This window comes from Bos grunniens, chromosome 3, assembly GCF_055505025.1.
Source record: "Bos grunniens cultivar Pamir isolate PY7600 chromosome 3, Bosgru_T2T1.0, whole genome shotgun sequence".
NCBI lineage: Eukaryota > Metazoa > Chordata > Mammalia > Artiodactyla > Bovidae > Bos > Bos grunniens.
The window spans coordinates 68,796,291-68,820,050 of record NC_141167.1 but is presented as its reverse complement, the minus strand read 5'-3'; the positions used below and the strand labels follow the sequence as shown (position 1 = coordinate 68,820,050).

Below are 23,760 nucleotides of genomic sequence, written 5' to 3'. Positions count from 1 at the left end.
GGGCTGATCATCTTTGGGGGAAAGGGGGAGCTGAGAATTCATTGGTGCTCACACATTCAAAGTTCCCTACTAAGAATGACCTCAAGTTCAGTTGGGAAAAGCACATAAACAAACCTTCAAATATAAACAAAATCATAGAACCCATCTGCTACCAGCAGCCCGCCAACCACTCTGCTGGGGAGCCTGCCAGCTACCCCTTCACTCTCAAGGCCAAACTGGGACTCCAAACATGCACAATGAAGGGGGAAACACCATGTCTACAGGGACCAAGGTTTCTTAATTAACCTCCTATTCCACTGTTGCTAGCAATTAGTCTAGATCTACCAGAGTCCTCCCAAATGTGTTTTTGCTTTAAAACCATGTTTTCTTTCACCCCCTAAACCATGCAGCTGAAAGTGTCAATTCCCTTTTAAATTTGTTTTGGTGATTTCCTGTTGCATAGAAGGTAGCAAATGGAGTGAGTGTGTGTGTGTGTGTGTGTGTGTGTGTGTGTGTGTGTGATGTGGTGGTAGGATTGTTGTCCCAGGGAGAAAGTTGAGTGCTGGATCCCTTCTTTTCATTTTTTTCTTTCTGTAGCAGTACTACAAGGGGCACCTCAGCAGGTGCCCTTCTATTCAAATGTTCCCAAACTACTGCTTAGAAGTCAAATGCAAAAGTCTGTTTTCTCAAAAGAAGTCCTTCTGTCTGTGCCTGCCCAACAAAGTAGGGAGGTTGGCTAAAAGGTGAGGAGTGCAACACCAGGTTTTCCGAAAAAAAGCAAGGAACAGGATAACAAAGGTCTTTTCACCAGGGAGATCCAGAGTTAGTTGTGGAGGCTCAGAGGTCTTCTGGTCCTGGGAGCTGCACTTCTTTTCTTTTTCCCACCTTCAGCTGGTGTCAGAAGGACACTCTACTGCTTGCTCCATTTGGATTGCTTCTTTGATTAAGTTGGGGACTGGCAAAACAGGGATTTTCAGGGGCATTCTTTCCTTGCTACAGAAACACAGGGGAAAAAAAAACCCCACTTGTTTCGGAGAGATGTTTAAACACAAAGACCCCTTAAACTTGCTCTCTGTAAGATCAGCTCTGAGACTCCAGCAAACCTAGCACTAATTGGTAGTGAGTGTGAAACAAGTTAACTCCCCAACTAGCAGCCAGCCATTCTAACCCCAGCCAACAATTTTCAATGAGTTGCAAAGTAATGATTGCTGCTTGCCTCCATGCCTCCAGCAAATATACTTAACACCTTGTATCAGTTTATTTTTGCTCCACCCCTTAAAATGAAAGCCCACATGATGGCAAATTAGACAGCTGATTCCCTCCATTGCAAATAAAACTGCTTACCGCAAACCAAGACTTTCCTCCTCCTCCCTCCCTGCCATCTGACTCCTGCCTAAGCAGCCCTTCCCCAGGAGTCTGCTGAATCCCACCTCCCCTCTTTAAACAGGCAGCTTGTTTTGTTATATTTTTAACTTTCTAAAAATATTTGGAAAAGCTCTCCCCAGGGGGAAAGAAACTTTAGTCCTTATTAAGCAATGTGGTTACAAAAATATACTGGAAGAGAGCTGCTTGGTTTTCTAAAAAGCCAGACATGCCTTGAAGTCAACATGCTTGGAAAGAGACTGACTTTTTATCACTGGTGGGCATATCAGGGGCAGAGCCGAGCCTCCTAGGGAACTGATGCTTCCTCCTCTGCAATGAATTCTTGGTGTGGGAAAGCTGGTTTGTCCTGTGTTTTGGTTGTTGGCTAGGCAATTAGGCAGAAGGGTGAGTGGGGGCTTCTCCAGGGTTTACCTCACGGACCCTGGAACAGTGCCTCGAGGCTTCTTGAGCTTTCACTAGGTCTTTGTCCAGCTTCTTGGCCAGTTCCAGCCTTCCTCTCTACCCACGCCTCCTTCCCTGGAGTTGGGGGCCTGTGTGCCCCTCCCTTCTTCTGGAAGGTAGAACACCCCCGGTGCTTAGTAGGGGTAAGTGTGTGGGGTTAGGGATGTGTGTGTTCAGAAAAAGGGAGGTATCACTGGCCTATCGCATTGGAAAACCAGGTCATCTGTCTCAGGGCGATGAGATGACCCAGAAGGGACTTTTCCCCTCCCCTTCTTCCAGCTGAATTCTGAAAGTCCCTGTCAGTCTTAGTGTTGCTGTGTGGATGGCCCCAGCCAACCTCGCATTCTCAGTTTCTCCACCTTCTTTCTCTCCTCGGGCCTCCCTCTCCAGTTTCTCTCTCCTAGCACCACAGACAGCTCCTTGGGCGAGCGGTGGAGCAAACTGCCGGAGGCTGGAGGGTTCCCCGCAAAGCCTAGGCGACCGCAGGGGGCGCACCCGGGAAGGGTCGGCGGCGCCCGCGGGGGAGGTCTGCGAGGTGATTACAAAGCACCCTCCCTGGCAGCGCTTCCTGATTAGCTCTAAGACCAAACAGGGTCACTTTCCAAAGAACAAAATCTTCAGATCAATAAAGTAATTCAAAACCCAAAAGATCTTGGGGTAAGTAGTGCTCAGTGACAGATCAACTCTAAACCGTCCCTATTTAATAAGTTCTTAGCGAAAGCCGACTGGGAAGGAGAGGGGCCTCAGTTCTGCCGCTTCGAAGCCCCTGCGCCGCGGCCGTAGCGCAGTCGCCAGTGGAACGGCTCTCAATGGCATTCTTTTGTTGTTTGTTTGTTTTTACTTTCTCGGCTAGCGCAGCCCCGACTCTGCTCAGCGAACCGCCGCCTCGGTCGATGGAAGCCCAGGAGAAGCACTCCTGAGGCGGCCGCCCTGCAGGTAGCGTTAAGCTGAGGCCCGGATTTCCACTGCTTTTCCACCTCGCGTCTCCTTTCCCCGGTTTTGGGACTCTCCCAGCTCCCGTTACTATCTGGTTTGGGATAGCGGGTCGACCCCGCAGGAGCTCCACTGAAAAAGGAGGACCTTCGCGAGCCCGAGATTGAACTTGTACGATAAAAAGGGCTTTTGTCACTTTGTGGAGTTGAGGGATTTCCGCCCCCACCCAGCTCTGCGTCTGCCCGCCTGACTTGATTCTTCAGTGAAGAAGCCCTGGAAGTGGGATCCTCTTTCCCACTCCCAGCAACACACACACACATTGCAGCCCGTTATTTATGCCGCGGTTCCCATGTCCCTCCATCGCCGGCCGGCTGCGCTCTGGGTCTCCAGCGGAGCGCGCCCAGGCCGGGCCTCTGCGATCCCCACCTCACCCAACCCCGGACAGCCCGGCGGCCCCAAGTTCCAGATCCCCGTTACAGACGGTGTGGGAGAAATGAGTGCATCAGGACAGGGGCTGTAGATATCAGGGACAGGAATTTAAATACTTTCACGAAAGGTGCCTGCGCAGGCCCTACAGAGCTGGGTCCCCTGTTCTCACATCTCACTAGGCTTGGGAGAAAATACGAAGCGTCCTCCTGTGAAGATGATAAAATAATCGTTGCCCAAGTAGGAGCTCCTATCTGTATCCCACTTCAAACACTCCCCCACCCCCAAGGCCTCAAGGTTGCAAATGAACGTCTCCCTTCAGATTTTCCCTCGGGTCTAGGAAGCCAACTCCTCATTGTTGATTATCCCCACCCCCTCTACTGCCTCTCTGGCTCTCCTCTTCCTCTTTCCCTTTAGAATTAGAGGAATGGAAATGCTGAGTGGAATTTAGATGTTGACAGAGACTTTTAGCTGGATCGTGGGTTACCCACATTTGAAAGCCAGGCACCACTGGGGGAGCTCCCAGTACATTCAGGGACTGGAGAAGGTATTCCAAGGTGTGCATGGTTATGTGAAACCGGAGAAAAAGTTTTCTTTGGAGCAATGTGTATTTATACCACTGCCTAAGGAGAGAGGAATTAGTGATAGTGCATTGTCCCACAGCTCCTATACCACACAGTTAGAATGCCCATTATGGAATAATAGTCTATTTCTACTTTCTAAAGCCAGTTGGCTGATAGAGTGTTAGGAAAAGGATATGGAAGTCGGTGCTACTCACTTCCTACCATAGGAACTACCATAGGGAAGTTAAGGTACTGTTTATAGCTTTCAGATGTGGGGCTTGTTCAAGTGAAGAGACCATAGTAGGTCTCTTTCTCACAGTTTCCTGGTTGACTGAACTGCTAGTAAATTACTTTCTAGTGATCTAATATGAAAATTTTGATTTTCCTAATACTCCTCATTTGAGAAAACAGGCATGCCATAATTTCTGAAAGATCCAATAAGGATCAGATTGTTCAACTTCCTCTTGCACCAACTCTTAGCATTCTCACACCCCCAAGCTGGGCATCTGCAGACCTATGGGCAGGGAAGTTCTAACCCAGATATTAATAGACGGAGATGTCCATTGGAAGTAGGGCTATAATCACTTAGAGACCTCAAATTATTATTCATCTGCCCTATTTCCAACACAGGTCCCATTGATAGAAACTTACAAAACTGTTACCCTTAGATTAAGAGGATTTCAAAGGGACACCTACTTTTTCACTAGCCCTGAGTGAATACACTGTGGCATTACATTACACATACTCATATGCGAATAAATGCGTAGCTGTCATATAATCATTCATTGCTATGCATCAATAGATTAGACCAGAAAATCACATAAAACATAAATGGATAAATACGAGTATGCGGTAATTCATTTTGTCTTCTTTTTTGGATTGCTTTTGAAATTTCTGGCAATCCGTATTGTGGATCTCCCACCCCCCGAGTCCCCCTTCTACCCCCACCCCCCGAGTTTCTCTAGATTTACTTCAGAGCATATCTCCAAAAGCCTGGTCTTTAGTGGGAACAACTGCACCCATCCCTGTCACGTGGCAGCTTTTGACCCGCCCACCTCAGCCGTGCCCAATCAGAGCACACGAAAGATTCCGTGCCCAATCAGATCAAAGGAAAGAAAGCGGCCTTGCTGCGGCAGGTAGGATTTTCCCTTTTTCCGCCTACTGTTCGTTCTGCTTGCAGCCGGAATTTTTTAGGGGGTCAGTTGTAGCAAACAGGCCCAAACTAATGTTACCCATTTCTTTTACCCCTGTCTTGTTGTCCCTTTGGGTTAAAATCTTTGACGATACCTAGGGAATGACATGCAGCTTCCCGAGATTCTCGTGGCCTATTTATCCTTATGGAGTGTTAGTCCCTCAGTTGTGTCCGACTCTTTGCGACCCCATGGACTACTTACAGCCTGCCAGGTTGTTCCGTCCATAGGATTTTTCCAGGCAAGAACAGTGGAGTGGGTTGCCATTTCTTTCTCCAATCCTTATGGAAGGCCCAGTTATTTTCACCTGTCCAAAGTCCTCCCCCAAAGATATTTCAGTTCAGTCGCTCAGTCGTGTCCGACTCTTTGCGACCCCATGAATCGCAGCACACCAGGCCTCCCTGTCCATCACCAACTCCCGGAGTTCACCCAAACTCATGTCCATCGAGTTGGTAATGCCAACCAGCCATCTCATCCTCTGTCGTCCCCTTCTCCTCCTGCCCCCAATCCCTCCCAGCATCAGAGTCTTTTCCAATGAGTCAACTCTTTGAATGAGGTGGCCAAAGTATTGGAGTTTCAGCTTCAGCATCAGTCCTTCCAATGAACACCCAGGACTGATCTCCTTTAGAATGGACTGGTTGGATCTCCTTGCAGTCCAAGGGACTCTCAAGAGTCTTCTCCAACACCACAGTTCAAAAGCATCAATTCTTCAGCGCTCAGCTTTCTTCACAGTCCAACTCTCACATCCATACATGACCACAGGAAAAACCATAGCCTTGACTAGGCGAACCTTTGTTGGCAAAGTAATGTCTCTGCTTTTCAATATGCTATCTAGGTTGGTCATAACTTTCCTTCCAAGGAGTAAGCATCTTTTAATTTGCTGCAATCACCATCTGCAGTGATTTTGGAGCCCCCAAAAATAAAGTCTGACACTGTTTCCCCATCTATTTCCCATGCAGTGATGGGACCAGATGCCATGATCTTCGTTTTCTGAATGTTGAGCTTTAAGCCAACTTTTTCACTCTCCACTTTCACTTTCATCAAGAGGCTTTTTAGTTCCTCTTCACTTTCTGCCATAAGGGTGGTGTCATCTGCATGTCTGAGGTTATTGATATTTCTCCCGGCAATCTTGATTCCAGCTTGTGTTTCTTCCAGCCCAGCGTTTCTCATGATGTACTCTGCATATAAGTTAAATAAGCAGGGTGACAATATACAGCCTTGACGTACTCCTTTTCCTATTTGAAACCAGTCTGTTATTCCATGTCCAGTTCTAAATGTTGCTTCCTGATCTGCATATAGGTTTCTCAAGAGGCAGGTCAGGTGGTCTGGTATTCGAGGATATTTAACAGGGTATAAAGTTCGATTTGAAAAGACCCTGATGCTGGGGATGATTGCAGCCATGAAATTAAAAGACACTTACTCCTTGGAAGGAAAGTTATGACCAACCTACACAGCATATTAAAAAGCAGAGACATTACTTTGTCAATAAAGGTCCATCTAGTCAAAGCTCTGGTTTTTCCAGTGGTCATGTATGGATGTGAGAGTTGGACTGTGAAGAAAGCTGAGCACTGAAGAATTGATGCTTTTGAACTGTGGTGTTGGAGAAGACTCTTGAGAGTCCCTTGGACTGCAAGGAGATCCAACCAGTCCATTCTAAAGGAGATCAATCCTGGGTGTTCCTTGGAAGGACTGATGTTGAAGCTGAAACTCCAATACATTGGCTGCCTGATATGAAGAGCTGACTCATTGGAAAAGACCCTGATGCTGGGAAGGATTGAGGTCAGGAGGAGACGGGGACTACAGAGGATGAGATGGTTAGGAGAAGGGGACTACAGAGGATGAGATGGTTGAATAGCATCACCGACTCAATGGACATGGATTTGGGTAAACTCCGGCAGTTGGTGACGATGGACAGGGAGGCCTGGCATGCTGCAGTTCATGGGGTTGCAAAGAGTCGGACACGACTGAGCGACTGAACTGAACTGAACTGATGATGGGGAAGATTGAAGGTGGGAGGAGAAGGGGACGATAGAGGGTGAAATGGTTGGATGGCATCACCGACTCGACGGCCACGACTTTGAGTAGGCTCCGGGAGTTGGTGATGGACAGGGAGGCCTGGCGTGTTGCAGTCCCTGGGGTCCCAGTCAGACACAACTGAGTGACAGAACTGAACTGAACTGAAAGTTCAATTGGAGTTTGAATACACCTCATGTCTTTTCCCCTTCATTTAGTAAAGCAATAATGACTGCTTTCATTCCAAAAGATACTATGACCCCGGGGATCTGTTGAGAAGCCTCAGGTGAGTGAATTCAATAGAGGGAAGTTCTGGCCCCTGAGGGAGAAGGAAATGGCAACCCACTCCAGTATTTTTGCCTGGAGAATCCTGTGGACAGAGGAGCCTGGAGGGCTGCTGTCCATGGGGTCACACAGAGTCAGACATGACTGGAGTAACTTAGCATGCATGCATGCATTGGAGAAGGAAATGGCAACCCACTCCAGTGTTCTTGCCTGGAGAATCCCAGGGAGAGGAGCCTGGTGGGCTGCCATCTATGGGGTCACAGAGTCGGACATGACTGAAGCTACTTAGCAGCAGCAGCTGGCCCCTGAAGACTTTTAAGGCCTGAGGCCCAGCGTCTGTTTGGGTCTTCATTCCCGCCTACTTTTATCCTCCTGACTTTTGTTATTTTATATGATTGGGAGGTTTTTACGGGGTCAAAAGGTGATAGACCTAGCATTTCTGTTGACCAATGTCCGTGCTGAAAAATTGAATTAAGCTTGTAAATTTGCTGGATATAACTCTTAACAGTTTGGAACAGGATTAAAAAAAAAGCCCAACTACTCAAGACACTGCTTATTAATAGCAGTGCTACATATGTTGGTGACATTTCAGGAAGGATATCCTTTCTTTGGTAACATGTTTTACAGGCTTTTCTTTTCCTCCCATGAATGATCCAGCCCCTTGGGGAAACACAATTCTTGGTTTTGCCCAGAAATTTGGCAAAAGGATATTTTCCAATATCCACGTTAATAAGTAATTGGATTTTAAACTGAAGTGATCTTGATCCAAATCCAATCAGGATTGGAAAGAATCTCAAAGGTCATCTAGCTTAATACCTATTCTAGGTTTTTTTTTTTTAACAATGTATTTGATTTATTTATTTATTTATTTTTTCTTTAAATCCCTGTTGCTCCCATTTTTTCCTGTAAAGTTAGAAAGGGGGAAGATAAGAGATACTACAGTGTTACAGCTTTGTCTTTCAATTTTAATGAAATTAAATTTGTGTGGTCAAATCCTACTACACCCACCAAAAAACAAGATTTTTGTAAAATCTATTAAAATAACTTTTCTATCATAAAAGTAATGTATGTTCACTGTGGAAAAAATTTAAAATACTAAGGGGAGAAGAAAAAAGTTCATTTTCTATCATTCAAAGAAAACCATTGCTAATATTTAATTTGTTGTTTCTAGAATTTTGCTGTGAATTTTTGTATAGTTATAACATTTCCTCTGGGATAACATTTATGCTTTTCCCATAAGTAATACAAGTATCTCTGTATTATTTAAAACTCTTTGTAAGTATAATATTTGAAACATAAGATTCTTTTCCGTAAATTTATCACAGTCAAGTCAACCATTCTTTCATCGCTGGCCATTTAGATAGTTTTCCTTAATTTTTTGAGATGAATAATGCTTTAATGAGTGTGAAACCAAGATTTTGGAGAAAGGATTCTAGATGTTTGGTATATCACTTTAGTACTTGTCTTAGCTAGGGCTGTGGAAGCAATGAAAGAGCAAGATGACCAGCTCAAGAGAGAGGAGAAACTGGCCAAAGGAAGTGGTTTCATGAATAGTGCAAATTCAGCCTGCGTAAATTGAGAGCTGTGATGAGCCTGGATATGCTGTGGTAAAGTAACCTAAGAACACCACTTACACATTTTTTATGTATGTGTTAAACTTCCCTGATTTTGAGTATGAATTTGGCAGTTCTTCACCAGAGAAGGGGACTTGCCTAGCTAAAGAGAAGGGAAGAAGGTTATGTATCTTTTGATTTAGGTTGGTAACATGTTGCTTGCCTAGGTTGCTCTACTGTTTTTTCTGTGCTCCAACTATTCTGTGGGTAAATGGAAGGCTTTAGCTTCTAGAACTATCAATATGGCACCTTTTATCAGAACTAAATTCAGGTTAAGTTAAAAAAAAAAATCACAATCCACAAAGAAGTTTGAGGGTGGGCGTGGGGGCTTGAGAAAAAGAATTAAATAGCAATAGTCTACCCTTTCATTTACATGACACACATTAACCGCAACACAGAAGTTCCAGGAGAACTGTCTTGTTCTCTTGTCTCCAGGAGCCCATGTAGGGCGCTTTAATTGCCACATTTTCAAACCCATGTAATGGTGGGGATGTCTTAGTAATTACCTTAATGAGATAACACCTTTCCTTCCCTCAACCTACTCATTATCACGCCTCTTGTTCAAATTTCAACTACAAAGAACTATACTTCTAAAAAAAAGAAGTCTGAAATGTATTGTTCCAGGGCTCTTACCCTTAAAATAATCACATTGCACTTATCTTAAAAATATGAAAGAAATAGTACACACAGGCAATTCGAATATGTTAAAGGGAAGGCTTGAGATAAGTAAACTAAACATCTGGGTGCCCTTTAATTATTCTTGGTTGGATTCTTTATCTTGACCTATAGTGATGCTAAGGTGCCAAAGTGATGAATTTTAAGATGTTGGGCTGTGAAGACGTGCAGCTGCAACACTGATGGATTTAGGAAGGGATGGTAACAAGGTTAGCTGCATGTGAAGTGTGAATTGAGATTTTTGCAAAGAGACTGTGATTGCAGATGGGCATAATGTTGTACCCTTGCATGAAATCTTGCTATTATTGTATAATGGTCAGACAGAGTGTGAAATGACTTATTACTTTTCTTTTATTCTTTAATGAAGTTGGTTAGAGTAGCAGTACTACTGCTAGTCAATAGTAGTAAAGCACACACACAAAACTATATGACAGGTGCTGACATATTAAATATTTATTTGGTTTTGACTTTTTTCCCCTAATTTTCATGAATATACATATGCAAACAGAAGCATCTCTTTATCTATATAGACAAATTTGCACTGATATATGTATCTGTGTATACCTTTATTGTCCTGTGTAAATATATATATACATGGCTCTGATGCATGTAAAATATTTCAATGTCCAGGGAAATTTCATAGCACTTATAAGTGTTTAAAAATGCTGTGATGCTTTGAGACTGATTTCTGCTTGAAATTCTGATTTAAAAACTCAATTTGGATTTATATGGATAATGTTAAAATATCAGCTTATCATTGTGACTAGGAGTGCTTTATGGAACAAAGCATCATAAAATCCCATTATGAAGCACAGTCTTTAACATGGTTTTAGTTAACGGGAAGATCAAATCACAGTTCTTCTGTCTTGTAATATAGAGTACACATCTTTCATTATATCACAGAACCCATAATGTAAATGTTTCTTTAGTTTCCAGTATCAGCACCACGAAAGGATAATACCTTAGGCTTTACAAGTCAAAGGGAAATAATGCTATGATGTTAAAAACAAAACTAACAAACCCGCCTCTCCCTCTATAGTAGTTTTCTGGCTCCAGATGCTTGTGTTAGAAACTCTGAGAAATAGTTGGTTTTGGAGATTAGGGATTCTATTCATTGTAGAATGATTTTTTATATGGTCTGTGAGATTCATAATCATTTTAATGCATTGGTTTGATACTCTTGATATGAATAATAAGTGTTTAGAAAAGACACATAAATATGTCTTTAACATAACCCCATGGCTCAGATGGTAAAGAATCCACCTGCAATGCAGGAAACCTGGGTTCAATCCCTGGGTTGGGAAGATCCCCTGGAGAAGGGAATGTCTACCCACTCCAATATTCTTGCCTGGAGAATTCCAAGGACAGAGGAGCTTGGCAGGCTACAGCCCATGGGGTCGCAAAGAGCTAAACAGGACTGAGAAACTTTCACTTTCACTTTTAAGTTTAAAATTTAGCATTTTAAAAGAAAGTAATTTTTGTTTGCATATTTCAAATTGTTATATAGTTAGGCCCTGATATTAAGAAAAAATCTTGTTCTGTGTTTGAAGTATACTAAGAGTCAAATGATGTTCTTCAAAGCAACACATAAATTTAGGCCAATTGGCTGAGAAAAATAATATTTTATCTTTTTTCTCAGCACCATATTTATTGACCCTTTCTCCTCATTTTTCTTTGGCTCAACTTGCTGCATAGGCAGAAAGAATTCTGGCTATGACGATGTCATTCCTCATCAGTCAAAAGTAGAATGACATTTATTTAGGTGAAATCTAGAAGTAGATATCATTTTTTTCCTTTTTTTGGGTAAATGTTATCTTTTACTAGGAGCTTCTTAAAGTGACTTAGTCTAAGATTGTAGTGGAGCGAAAGTTGAAGTTTCTCAAGATGACTCTTAAGAGTACATGTGGTATAGTGCACTATGAGGAGGGCAAATTTGTGAAGGACTTAAATTTGTGAGGTATCTTAACTTCATGTGTTTGTGATGTCAGTTTTAGGAAAGACATACATTCTTGTTGCTTACATGGTGACTTGGCCATATTTGTAGAAAACTTGACTTTTGGCAACTGTAATTAGTGACCTTCTTTATTCTATACTGAATAAGTGCTGTGATTGGCTTACATCTACTAAGCTCAGCTTCCCAGGTAGTGCTAGTGATAAAGAACCCGTCTGCCATTGCAGGGTTCTGTCTCTGGGTCAAAGCTATGATTTTTCCAGTAGTCATGTATGAATGTGAGAGTTGGACTATAAAGAAAGCTGAGCACTGAATAACTGATGCTTTTGAATTGTGGTGTTGGAGAAGACTCTTGAGAGTCACTTAGACAGCAAGGAGATCCAACCAGTCCATCTTAAAGGAAATCAGTCCTGAATATTCATTGGAAGAACTGTTGCTAAAGCTGAAACTCCAATACTTTGACCACCTGATGCAAATAACTGACTCATTTGAAAGTTTCCCCTGATTTCCCCTGATGCTGGGAAAGATTGAAGGCAGGAGGAGAAGGGGATGACAGGATGAGATGGTTGGATGGCATCACGGACTCAATGGACATGAGTTTGAGCAAGCTCCGAGAGTTGGTGATGGACAGGGAAGCCTGGTGTGCTGCAGTTCATGGGGTCACAAAGAGTCGGACATGCCTGAGCGACTGAACTGAACTGAACTGAACTGATATCTGGGTCAGGAAGATCCCCTGGAGGAGGGCAGGGAAGCCCACTCCAGGATTCTTGCCTAGAGAATCCCATGGACAGAGGAGCCTGGCAGGTTACCATTCATGGGGTTGCAAAGAGTTGGACACTACTGAAGCAACTTAGCACAGACGCTTGCATTACTCAGATCAGCCCTTCTTTAACTGTATGAAAGTGAATCTTCATAAGAGGATGCATTATCTGTTACATAGGTGGGAATCTGATCTACTACTTTTTGAATTTCAGGTTTCTAAAAAATTAGCTGAGTTGCATCTGTTGCAGTTAACAGTGATAATATTTTAGGAATCCCCTACAGCTTAACACCAATGTTGTAAAATGTTGACTACTTCACTAAGAATACACAATTCGCTCATAAACATTTATCTCAGCTAATTTTTCAGTTGATAGCTTTACCCTTGAGGTTTACTTCCTAATCTCATTAGTTATGTTTGAAAATACTTAATGGTAGTTTTCTTTAGCAAAATGAGCAATATTCCTTGTGGATTGGTCAGAATGATGTTTCAGAATGTTTCAGTGATGAAACAAAGTTTCCTTATTAAAGAGTTATCACATCTTTTTTTTCCAAGTACTAGTTTCTAAATTCTGGAATGTTATCAAGAACATTAATCTGTGCATACTTTTTGATTGTGTCTAGTAAATTAACATCTAACATTATCCTCAATGTGTGTTTTATATGTCTTTTCATCCCCAATCCCTAGGTCAAAGTAGGTAAAGTTTACATGATTGAATGTGGAGGTCATTGATTAATTAAAGATAGCATATCCAAGTGATGTTTACAATTTGATATATATTCTCTGATGGGAAGAACCATGTCTACTCTTTCATTGTATTTTGAATACCAGGCAAATAAGTTTGAGAAACCTAAGGGTACAGTAAATATTTGTTACCATTATTAACTATGGCGATGATATAGTACATTAAAAATTTTTTAATTTTCAGTTGTTTTTATCTAACGTCTTGTAGATGTCAGTGAGAGGAATAGCATGTGGTAAAATTGTGTTAGTTATATAACATAGTTTATTCTTGAATTAATTGCACTACCAGCCTACTTTTTAATTAAACTCATTCATTTTTCATAGCTCCAAATTAGTCATGTGACTCACTAGACTTGTTGTCATTTATTTGTAGTAAGTAGAGAAATGCATGGAACACTCTTCTTCCAACTCTTTAAAAAAGATCCTCTTTGATAGGGATTGAAGTGAAGGCTGCTGTCAGGAATTGACTCCACTTTCCTTTGGATCCTATATTCTAAATTGTATTGGTGAGCAAATTCAGTCAGCTACATAATCTAAGAAAAGGAATAGAGATTCCTTTAGCTTATTAGCAATATTCTTAACAGGGTAATGACAACTGGGAAAATAAATTGAGTTGGCAGTTTAATAGGTAAATTCAAAGAGTAAACAGAAGCAGTTAAATTTCATGGTTAATAGTAGTACTATTGAAACAAGGCGACTAGAAGACACTGTTAATGGAAACAGTGACTTTCAAAATGAAGCTACGTTTAGCAACTATTTTTCACCAGAAGTATTTGGCATGATGTTTGGGTTCAAAATTACTATTCTGTATTGCTTAATGCATTGTTAACTGGAATCTGCAGTGTGTGTAGCAGAAGAGAGAAAACGGATGCTTTTTCCTGTGAGAAAGCTCTCATCCAGACTCTCTTTGTATTTTTACCACACCCATACTTAAGAGGCTTGGAGAACAAAAGCATACCAATAGAGAAAAATCTGTAAAGTCTTGTCAGGTATTATTTGTGTATTATTATTTTGTTGGAAAAGATGTGAAAATATGAAGAATTGGAAAACAGAACAGCTAAAATAAGTTATAATGAATCATATCTCAAAAACACAAGGGAATACAAATGTAATGACAACACATTTTCATTATTCTAAAAACAAATTCTGTCTGATAGGTTAAACCCTATTAATTGGATATTTTAGCTACTCACCAAAGCAATAAGACTATAATAAGTAGCCTTTCCTTCTAAGGGATAAAAATATACTAGTGTTATTTTATTTGGTGATCTCCTGGTTCTCTTAAGCTACATGTTTTATGGAAAGAGTAGAGAGTATGTGTAAAGAATTTATTAAGATATTTCATATGGGGGACTTCAAATTTCCTAGATACTTTTGGTACCAAGATATTTGAAGAAAAAATTGAAGAAACAAAGTAGGAACCATAGAGACATGATAACTCTCCCCAGTGTACTACTATGATTCATAATTCACAGGAGAGCAAGGCTCAAGTGGATCATACATTTTATGGTGCAAATGGGATTAATATTGGACTTCATAGATACCACATGTTTATAACAAAGAAGACCATGTTTCAATGTTTTCCTACTCCAGTAAGGGTTAGGAAGATGAACATTAGAATTATTTTTTAAGCTTCTAGATTAAAAAAGAGGCCAATGGTTATTACTGCCCAAAGGCAATGATAATTTTAAAATTATTTTAGTTCTTAGGGCTCTGAAGTCTGTTCACACTGGGCAGCATTGCTATGACTCATATTTATTGTTTATGAGACACTGAAATGTGTGATCACCTTTTCAACATAGAAATTGTCTCGCTGGCATATAAGTGTCAAGATTATCGCTTTTCTAAGTTATAATGCCAAGAAGGAAGCGGATTTATTTGCAAGTACATCCTAGATACCTCTGTGAGAGGTATTTATTTCTAAAACCAATGTGAAATTGTTGATTGTGGACAGTAAGAGTGCATGGCTATATAGATCACTGCATGCACACATGGAGTGGCACTTGAGCCAGTTCACAGAGTCATTCTACCACTTCCCATTCTGTTTGTCAATGCCTTACTCTATTTTCTTCAAAGTTTTTCTTCTTTCCTCCCACTCCTACTTACTTTCTTCTTTTGTCCATTATACCTCTATTTAGTATTTAGCCATCCTTGTATGTATGATATTTGATTATTGGCTTACTTTTCTCCTTAGACTACAACCGTTTTGAAGACATACATTATTCATTAAAAAATTTTCCCTAATGCCTATCAGAGATGCTCAATAAATATTTATTCCCACAAGCTGCTGCTGATGCTAAGTCGCTTCAGTTGTGTCTGACTCTGTGCGACCTCATAGATGGCAGCCCACCAGGCTCCCCCATCCCTGGGATTCTCCAGGCAAGAACACTGGAGTGGGTTGCCATTCCCTTCTCCAATGCATGAAAGTGAAAGGTGAAAGTGAAGTTGCTGACTGACTGAAGTCATGTCTGACTCTTAGCTAATATTCCTTAAAAATTTTCATTTTGGTTTCTAAAATTTATTTTTTTGAAGTATAGTTGATTTACAATATTATATTAGTTTCTGGCATACAGTAAAGTGATTTAGTTATATATATGTTCTTTTTCATATTCTTTTACATTATGATTTATTATAGGATATTAAATAAGCTCCCTGTGCTATACAGTAGGACCTTATTGTTTATCCATTCTATGTATAATCGTTTACGTCTGCTAATCCCAAACTCCCTATCCCTCCCTCCCCTATACTCCTATTCGTCTTGACAACCACAAGTCTGTTCTCTATGTCTGTTGAGTCTTTTTCTTTGTAATTAAGTTCATTTGTGTCATATTTTAGATTCCACAAAGAAGTGATATCATATGGTATTTGTCTTTTTCTGACTTCACTTGGTATGATAATCTCCAGGTCCATTCATGTTGCTGCAAATGGCATTATTTTCTTCTTTTATATGGCTGATAACATTTCATTGTATATATATATCAGTCAGTTCAGTTCAGTTCAATCGCTCAGTTGTGTCCAACTCTTTGTGATCCCATGAATCGCAGCACGCCAGGCCTCTCTGTCCATCACCAACTCCCGGAGTTCACTGAGACTCACGTCCATCGAGTCAGTGATGCCATCCAGCCATCTCATCCTCTGTCGTCCCCTTCTCCTCCTGCCCCCAATCCCTCCCAACATCAGAGTCTTTTCCAATGAGTCAACTCTTTGCATGAGGTGGCCAAAGTACTGGAGTTTCAGCTTTAGCATCATTCCTTCCAAAGAAATCCCAGGGCTGATCTCCTTCAGAATGGACTGGTTGGATCTCCCTGCAGTCCAAGGGACTCTAAGAGTCTTCTCCAACACCACAGTTCAAAAGCATCAGTTCTTCGGCGCTCAGCCTTCTTCACAGTCCAACTCTCACATCCACACATGACCACAGGAAAAACCATAGTCTTGACTAGACAGACCTTTGTTGGCAAAGTAATGTCTCTTCTTTTGAATATGCTATCTACTAGATCTTTTTTTATTTATCTTAAACTGGAGGATATTTACAATGTTGTGTTGGTTTTTGCCATACAACAATGTGAATCAGCCAAAAGTATACACATGTTGCCTCTTTCTGAACCTCCCTCTCACCCCCACCCAATCCCACCCTCTAGGCTATCACAGAGCACCAGGTTGAGCTCCCTGTGTTTTACAGCAACTTTCCACTAGCTGTCTATTTTACACATGGTAATGTAGATGTTTCAGAGCTACTCTCTCCATTCATCCACCCTCACCTTCTCCTGCTGTGTCCACAAGTCTGTTTTCTATGTCTGCAACTGTTCTTGCCCTACAGATAGGTTCATCAGGACCATTTTTCTAGATTCCATATGTATGAGTTAATATATGATATTTCTTTTTCTCTTTCTGACTTACTTCACTCTGTATTTAGGCTCTAGTTTCATCCACCTCATTAGAACTGACTCAAAGGCTTTCCTTTTTATGGCTGAGTAATATTCCATTATATATATGTAACACAACTTCTTTATCCATTCATCTGTCAATGGATATTTAGGTTGCTTCCATGCCTTGGCTCTTGTAAATAGTGCTGCTATGAACATTGGAGTGAATATATCTTTTCAGATTATAGTTTTGTCCAGATATATGCCCAGGAGTGAGATTCACAGTCTAATATTCTTATCTTGCAAGTTATGTAGGAGGCTGTCAGGATTATTAAACTCAAAGCCTTTGACTGTGTGGATCACAATAAACTGTGGAAAATTCTGAAAGAGATGGGAATACCAGACCATCTGATCTGCCTCTTGAGAAATTTGTATGCAGGTCAGGAAGCAACAGTTAGAACTGGACATAGAACAACAGACTGGTTCCAAATAGGAAAAGGAGTATGTCAAGGCTGTATATTGTCACCCTGCTTATTTAACTTATATGCAGAGTACATAATGAGAAACGCTGGACTGGAAGAAACACAAGCTGGAATCAAGATTGCCAGGAGAAATATCAATAACCTCAGATATGCAGATGACACCACCCTTATGGCAGAAAGTGAAGAGGAACTAAAAAGCCTCTTGATGAAAGTGAAAGAGGGGAGTGGAAAAGTTGGCTTAAAGCTCAACATTCAGAAAACGAAGATCATGGCATCTGGTCCCATCACTTCATGGCAAATAGATGGGGAAACAGTGAAAACTGTCAGACTTTATTTTTGGGGGCTCCAAAATCACTGCAGATGGTGACTGCAGCCATGAAATTAAAAGACGCCTACTCCTTGGAAGGAAAGTTATGACCAACTTAGATAGCATATTAAAAAGCAGAGACATTACTTTGCCAACAAAGGTTTGTCTAGTCAAGGCTATGGTTTTTCCTGTGGTCATGTATGGATGTGAGAGTTGGACTGTGAAGAAGGCTGAGCGCCGAAGAACTGATGCTTTTGAACTGTGGTGTTGGAGAAGACTCTTGAGAGTCCCTTGGACTGCAAGGAGATCCAACCAGTCCATTCTGAAGGAGATCAGCCCTGGGATTTCTTTGGAAGAAATGATGCTAAAGCTGAAACTCCAATACTTTGGCCACCTCATGCGAAGAGTTGACTCATTGGAAAAGACTCTGATGCTGGGAGGGATTGGGGACAGGAGGAGAAGGGGACAACAGAGGATGAGATGGCTGGATGGCATCACCAACTCGATGGACATCAGTTTGAGTGAACTCTGGGTGTTGGTGATGGACAGGGAGGCCTGGCATGCTGCGATTCATGGGGTCGCAAAGAGTCGGACACAACTGAGCAACTGATCTGATCTGATCTGACAGTAGAGATTTTTTCTTTTCTTGTGTCTTCATATATAAATTTAAATTTCTAATTCATTTAATTTAGACATAATGTTTAAGGATTCTTGGTTTGGATTATAACACAATATTGTGTGTATAATATTCAGTGTTTGGCAAGTCAGAATCTCCTGTACAGTTTCTTATTTACCAAATGGAGCTTATGGTTTGTGATGATTTTCTCCAAAACATAAGGTGGGAGATTAACCTTTTATTTCTTTTCTACAACAGCCAAGAAGGACTGGAATATAGAGTTTTAGAAAGGGGAATTAGAGCTATGAAATCTTATGAACCAGCTCTCTTTCTTAAAACGAAAAGTAAAAAGAGATAAAGGTATTCCCTCATTCATAGGCTTTGGGAAAGTTTAATTAAACTTATTGGTGAAATGTCTAAGAAATATGAGTTAGCATTCACCAACTATTTTGACTATTATGAAGTCATTTTGGTATTTATTAAAATGTTCTCTTGGCTCTTGTTGGTTCATCTAATTTGAAAGATGATTTGCAGAGCTTTGATAGATGAATATTAAAATGTGCCTGGTTTCCTTATATCTTCTGCTGGGGTTCTGCCCAGCATTTCTCTGTAGTGCCAAATGACCAGGGAGTCCTGGCAAAGAGAGTCTTCAGGCTTTGGCAATAGAAGATGGGCCTACAGTTTCTCAACTGCCCAAATATTTTGTGACTTTCAGTCTCAGCAGGCATCCCCATCTCTTCCATAGCAACAGTGAATTTGGGGGATTACTGTGTTTTGTTTTGTTTTGTTTTCCTCCTTCCTCTTGTGGGAGAATACCACTATTTCTAAGCTGTGATAAATCAGGTCACTGGCTAGAATTCAGTATAGCCCTGTTAGACTGTATTTGTAGAGGGTAGAGTTTATATAATACTCAAAGGTAGGTCTTCTTTTGGGGGCCTAGGGAAAAACTTAACCAAATTAAATATAATGCCAAGCTCTACCTGTATTTTCTCTTCTTGTTGTGGGATATGTTAAAAATGTTATTTCTCTTTAAGAAACAAGCACAGATATAAGTAATATGTCAAGAACTAAGTTTAAGGTCATTTCCATAGAAGACTCTTATTAAACCAAGAATTTATCATTAATAATGTTCAGATACCTAAATGATACACAACAACTCTCTTAGAGGACTGCTCTAAATGCATTTTATGGTACATGGATTGTTTTACTGTGAACATTCCCAGTGATTGGTACAAACCTTTGCCAATGAATGACAAATTTACATACACATCATGTCAGCCAGCAATATTTTACAGCTTTAATTGCTTTAGCTTCAGGCATTCCATGTCAAAATAGAGTGTTTAATGTCCTGCAAGTTGCTCTGTTTCTTTGCAATGTTAAATTATTCTGTAATTTGCCTGTTTTCTTTCTAATGCATTGTCCATTAAGTTCATTAATTTAAAATGTATAAAATATAAAATGTATGATGCAACTTTAAATGACATTATAGCTTTGTTTTAGAAGTTCTGGGTGTGCATCAGGAAGAAAACCTGAAGTGTATTTGCATAAAGTATTTACCCCCGCTTTAAATCTCAGTTAAAGAGATCCTCTTTTATGTAGCTAAACTTTTGTCTTAATGTGAACCATGCTGTTTACACTAATATGTATATATCGAATATCATACAGATTTTTAGTTTTACATAAAATAACACTTTTATTTCAAAACACTCCAAGTAGGTAATATAGAATCTATTAAAAGGAAAAAGATTGTATTCTGTGAATTCATCCATATTTTAATGATTAACTTAATTTTATTTAGTAAAGCCTAAGAGAAAGAATGAAAGGAATAAAGTTTTTTCTGCCCATTTAATTAAACCAGTTTCAACAAAGATGTATCAGTACAGAAACACAGTTTTTGGTATTCTTGGTTGTTATAGGTTTGAAATATATTGAAAAGATAATCTTTATCTAGTTTATATCTGTTATCATTTTTAATTGTTAGGCTTTTACTTTATGGCCATTTGTGAAGAATGACCCTTGTTTTGTAACTAGTTCAGATGTGGTACTGCTATGCACATATATATTGTGTTTGGGTATTAAGATTAATTAGCAAAATTTACATAAAATATGTAAAAGCTAAAGAATGTCAGATAGCTGCTCTTCTCTATGAATAGTGCCATGTTCAAAGTCTGTTCTTTAGTTATATGATAAGTATTAGTCACTCAGTCGTGTCTGACTCTTTGTGACCCCATGGACTGCAGCCTACCAGGCTCCTCTGTCCATGGAATTCTGCAGGCAAGAATACTAGAGTGGGTTGCCATTTCCTTCTCCAGAGGATCTTCCCCACCCACGGATCGAACCTGGGTCTCCCACATTGCAGGCAGACTCTTTACCAACTGAGCCATCAGGGAAGTTTAGTTATATAATATATGATCATTTTAAATAAGATTTGTATTTCTCAGTGTATAGTAAGTGTCTTTCTTTTCAAAGTAGTGTTAGAGTTGGCAAAAAGCATCTATTTGCAGGGATGAAAAGTTTTATTTAAAACATTAAAAATGAAAATTCATGTTTTCATGCTATAAGCTTACCTTTAATATTGTTCCTTTCCTCTGCCTTCCTCTGATCATGAGGGTATTTCTTTATTGTATTTACTGTTGAGTTCCCAGAGTGTCCCTTGGATAAGTTTAACTATAATTTACTGAGCCTTTGTGATCCTTAGAACAGGTTCAAACAATTCCATAATTGGTGTCCTAAGAATTTAGAAGCGCTGGAGGGATTTCTAGTCCACTCTGTTACCTAACAATATATTCAAGACTTTTTATACCTTTGGACTCATAGAGAAAAGCATATTTTCTGCTTGAAGGACCTCTACAGATAGTTAACCCAAGGTTGATATCATCTCTTGAAAGTTCCTCAGATGAAAGACGACTTTATACTTCAGTGGACTTTGTGAATCAACCATTATACTTACTGGAGAACTTTTAATTATGTATAATGATATTATATTTGGAGTGTTTGAGCACCATGAGAAGATTTGCTTTGATTGACTTTAATGTTTCAGTTTTTAGAAGAGTATCTTAAAGGAAGATTGGTAAGGGTATATATATCAAGATGGTAGGATTTTTCTTCCTTTATAACCTAATTGATCTCTCATCACTAGGGCACTTTTTTTTTTTTTTTTTTTAAGACAAGAGGGTAAAAAGAGAATATACATGAGTAGAAAACTGGAGGTGTACTGTACCGGGATATTGGTAGGTTCAAATTATTATTCTGTGACTTAGAATGTGAAGTGTGGAACATGTATCTATCTTGACCTTTGAAACTCTGAATCAAGTGGCAGTTACAAGCATTTTCAACTTTCTGTTTTTGAACTACCTGGGATAAATTCAGCAGAGATAGAATATACTTAAACAATAAGAACTTTTTCACTGCATTAGAAAAGGACATATTTGAATTATCAAGTAAATTGGGGTTAATGACAATAACATATATCCTCTTTCATTTTTTCTGCTTATTCAATATCTGATAGAAACTATTGCCAGAAAATTTTATGAAGCAATGTGGCCCAACAATTCTAAGGGGAAACTCCCGACCCTTTGCTGATAAGAATCAGTCATTCTCCTGCCTGCTTCTTCAGGCCTGTGCCTTTTTATTTTTTTTCTTGCTATTTTTTTGGACTCCTAAGGAATAACTTGATACTCCATCATGTGCCTGGGGTGGGGAGGGCACAGAAAGGGTGAGGAGAGGGGTGCTTGTGGCTACATTTCTGTATTGAATTTAATTTTTCATTGATAATTAGACTCTCAAAGCCACCTGATATTTTTGACCAGCAGGAGACAAAAGCCCACTGATTGACTCAGGGGATGCGCAGGAGCGGCCCCCACTGTGCTCACACAGCAGCTCCACAAAGACTAAAAACAAGAGCTGTGGCAAATTGGATCACCATACAAGTTCCAACTGGCCCATTGTGTACAAGTAGTAAATTGGGAGCTGATATTTCTGAGAACTATTTATTAGCAAAGCTTGATGTTTTACGCTCTCCCTCCCTCACTGTCCTCCACTCTGCCCTTATTTATTTTTCTCTCTCTCTTTTTTTTTTTAGCAAACACATTTTTATCAAGTTAGATGATCAATCTAAAGCACTTACAGAAAATTCAGGTAATTATCCAAAGAGTTGTTTAGCCTAGAAATGTACTGTTTATATGTGGCAAATTGAATACAAAAATTTTCAGCTTTATCTTAGCAGGCATTTATGTGTTGTAATTGTACAGAAAGCAAATGGGTGGTATTTACAAGAGTTTACTGAAATGCAAAAACATTAAACATTAAAAAAATCCTCAATCTTAATGCTGCATGTATTATTAAGATTTTTAAATGATGATGTCTTGGTGACAGCTTCTGGTGGAGTGATCAGTTCTAACCATTTAGTACAAAAAAGGTGTGAAAATACTAGCCTGTGACCAGTTAGCAGAAATTGTAGTTATACAAGCCTAGGCCTGCATGTCTTACAGAAAAATTGATAACTCTGAAGTTTTTTAATTTGAGTAATGCAGAGAGGGAAAAATGGAGTCTGTTTCATTAGTTGCTTATATATGTTCTATCTCTGAGAGTTTTAACTTTTGGTGAGTTGGAAATATGATATTATTGCTATTACCAATATCACAGGGAAAATGTATACAGAAGCTCGTGTAACTGTAACAAATAAGGTTTACATTAATCTTTCGCAAGAAGACTTTTGAGATAATGCCAGTTCTTATGGATATCTATTCATTTGTTCTTTTACAGGCAATACCACATATAGTACATTTTTGTTTCTGTGCTCTTCCATTTTCATTCAGTGTATAAATTAGTTCTATGTCTAATGAAATGATTTGGTGAGAAGAGCTCAGACTAACATGGTTATATAATGGTGTTCCTGCCAGGGAACATCAGGAAGACCATCACAGAGATGATGCAAGCATGTTCTGGTCATGATTTTGTTTCTGAGTATGAAGACTCAGCCATCAAATATTAATGAAGGCATATAGAATCAAATAATGTATTAGATGTATAAGGGGATGAGAAGAGTGCAGTGATTGATTTCTGACATCCAGAAGGTTACCATTTTATAGGTAAACAGAAGTGACCAAGATAAAACAATTAGTAAACTATTCAGTTGTAGAGATTATGAGTATAATATTGGAGAACGAATGGATAATTGGGCTTCCCTGGTGCCTCAAATGGTAAAGAATCCGCCTGCAATGTGGGAGACCTGGGTTCGATCCCTGGGTTGGGAAGATCCCCTTGAGGAAGGCATGGCAACCCATTCCTTCTTGCCTGGAAAATCCCTATGGACAGAGGAGCCTGGCGGGCTATAGTCCATGGGGTCACAAAGAGTCAGACACGACTGAGCGACTAAGCACATGGATATTTGAATGCTTATTTAGGAATTTTTTTTTAAACCATGCCACATGGCATGTGGGATCTTAGTTCCCCAAGCAGAGATCAAATCTTAGAATCTTAGTTCTTCCAAAGAAGTGAAAGTGAAAGTCAACCAGTCCTGTCCGACTCTTTGCTA

The 23,760-nt window shown here is 40.0% G+C and overlaps 1 long non-coding RNA gene across 2 annotated transcripts in view; it reads left to right on the top strand.

Moving 5' to 3' along the window:
• The first annotated feature begins 4,723 nt into the window (after positions 1-4,723).
• Positions 4,724-23,760, top strand: part of LOC147375782 (uncharacterized) — a 180,408-nt gene continuing 161,371 nt past the window's right edge. For both annotated transcript variants that reach the window (XR_015161589.1, XR_015161590.1), the window contains exons 1-2: positions 4,724-4,861; positions 8,687-8,820. This is a non-coding gene — a long non-coding RNA (uncharacterized LOC147375782). The remainder of the gene's footprint in view (positions 4,862-8,686; positions 8,821-23,760) is intronic.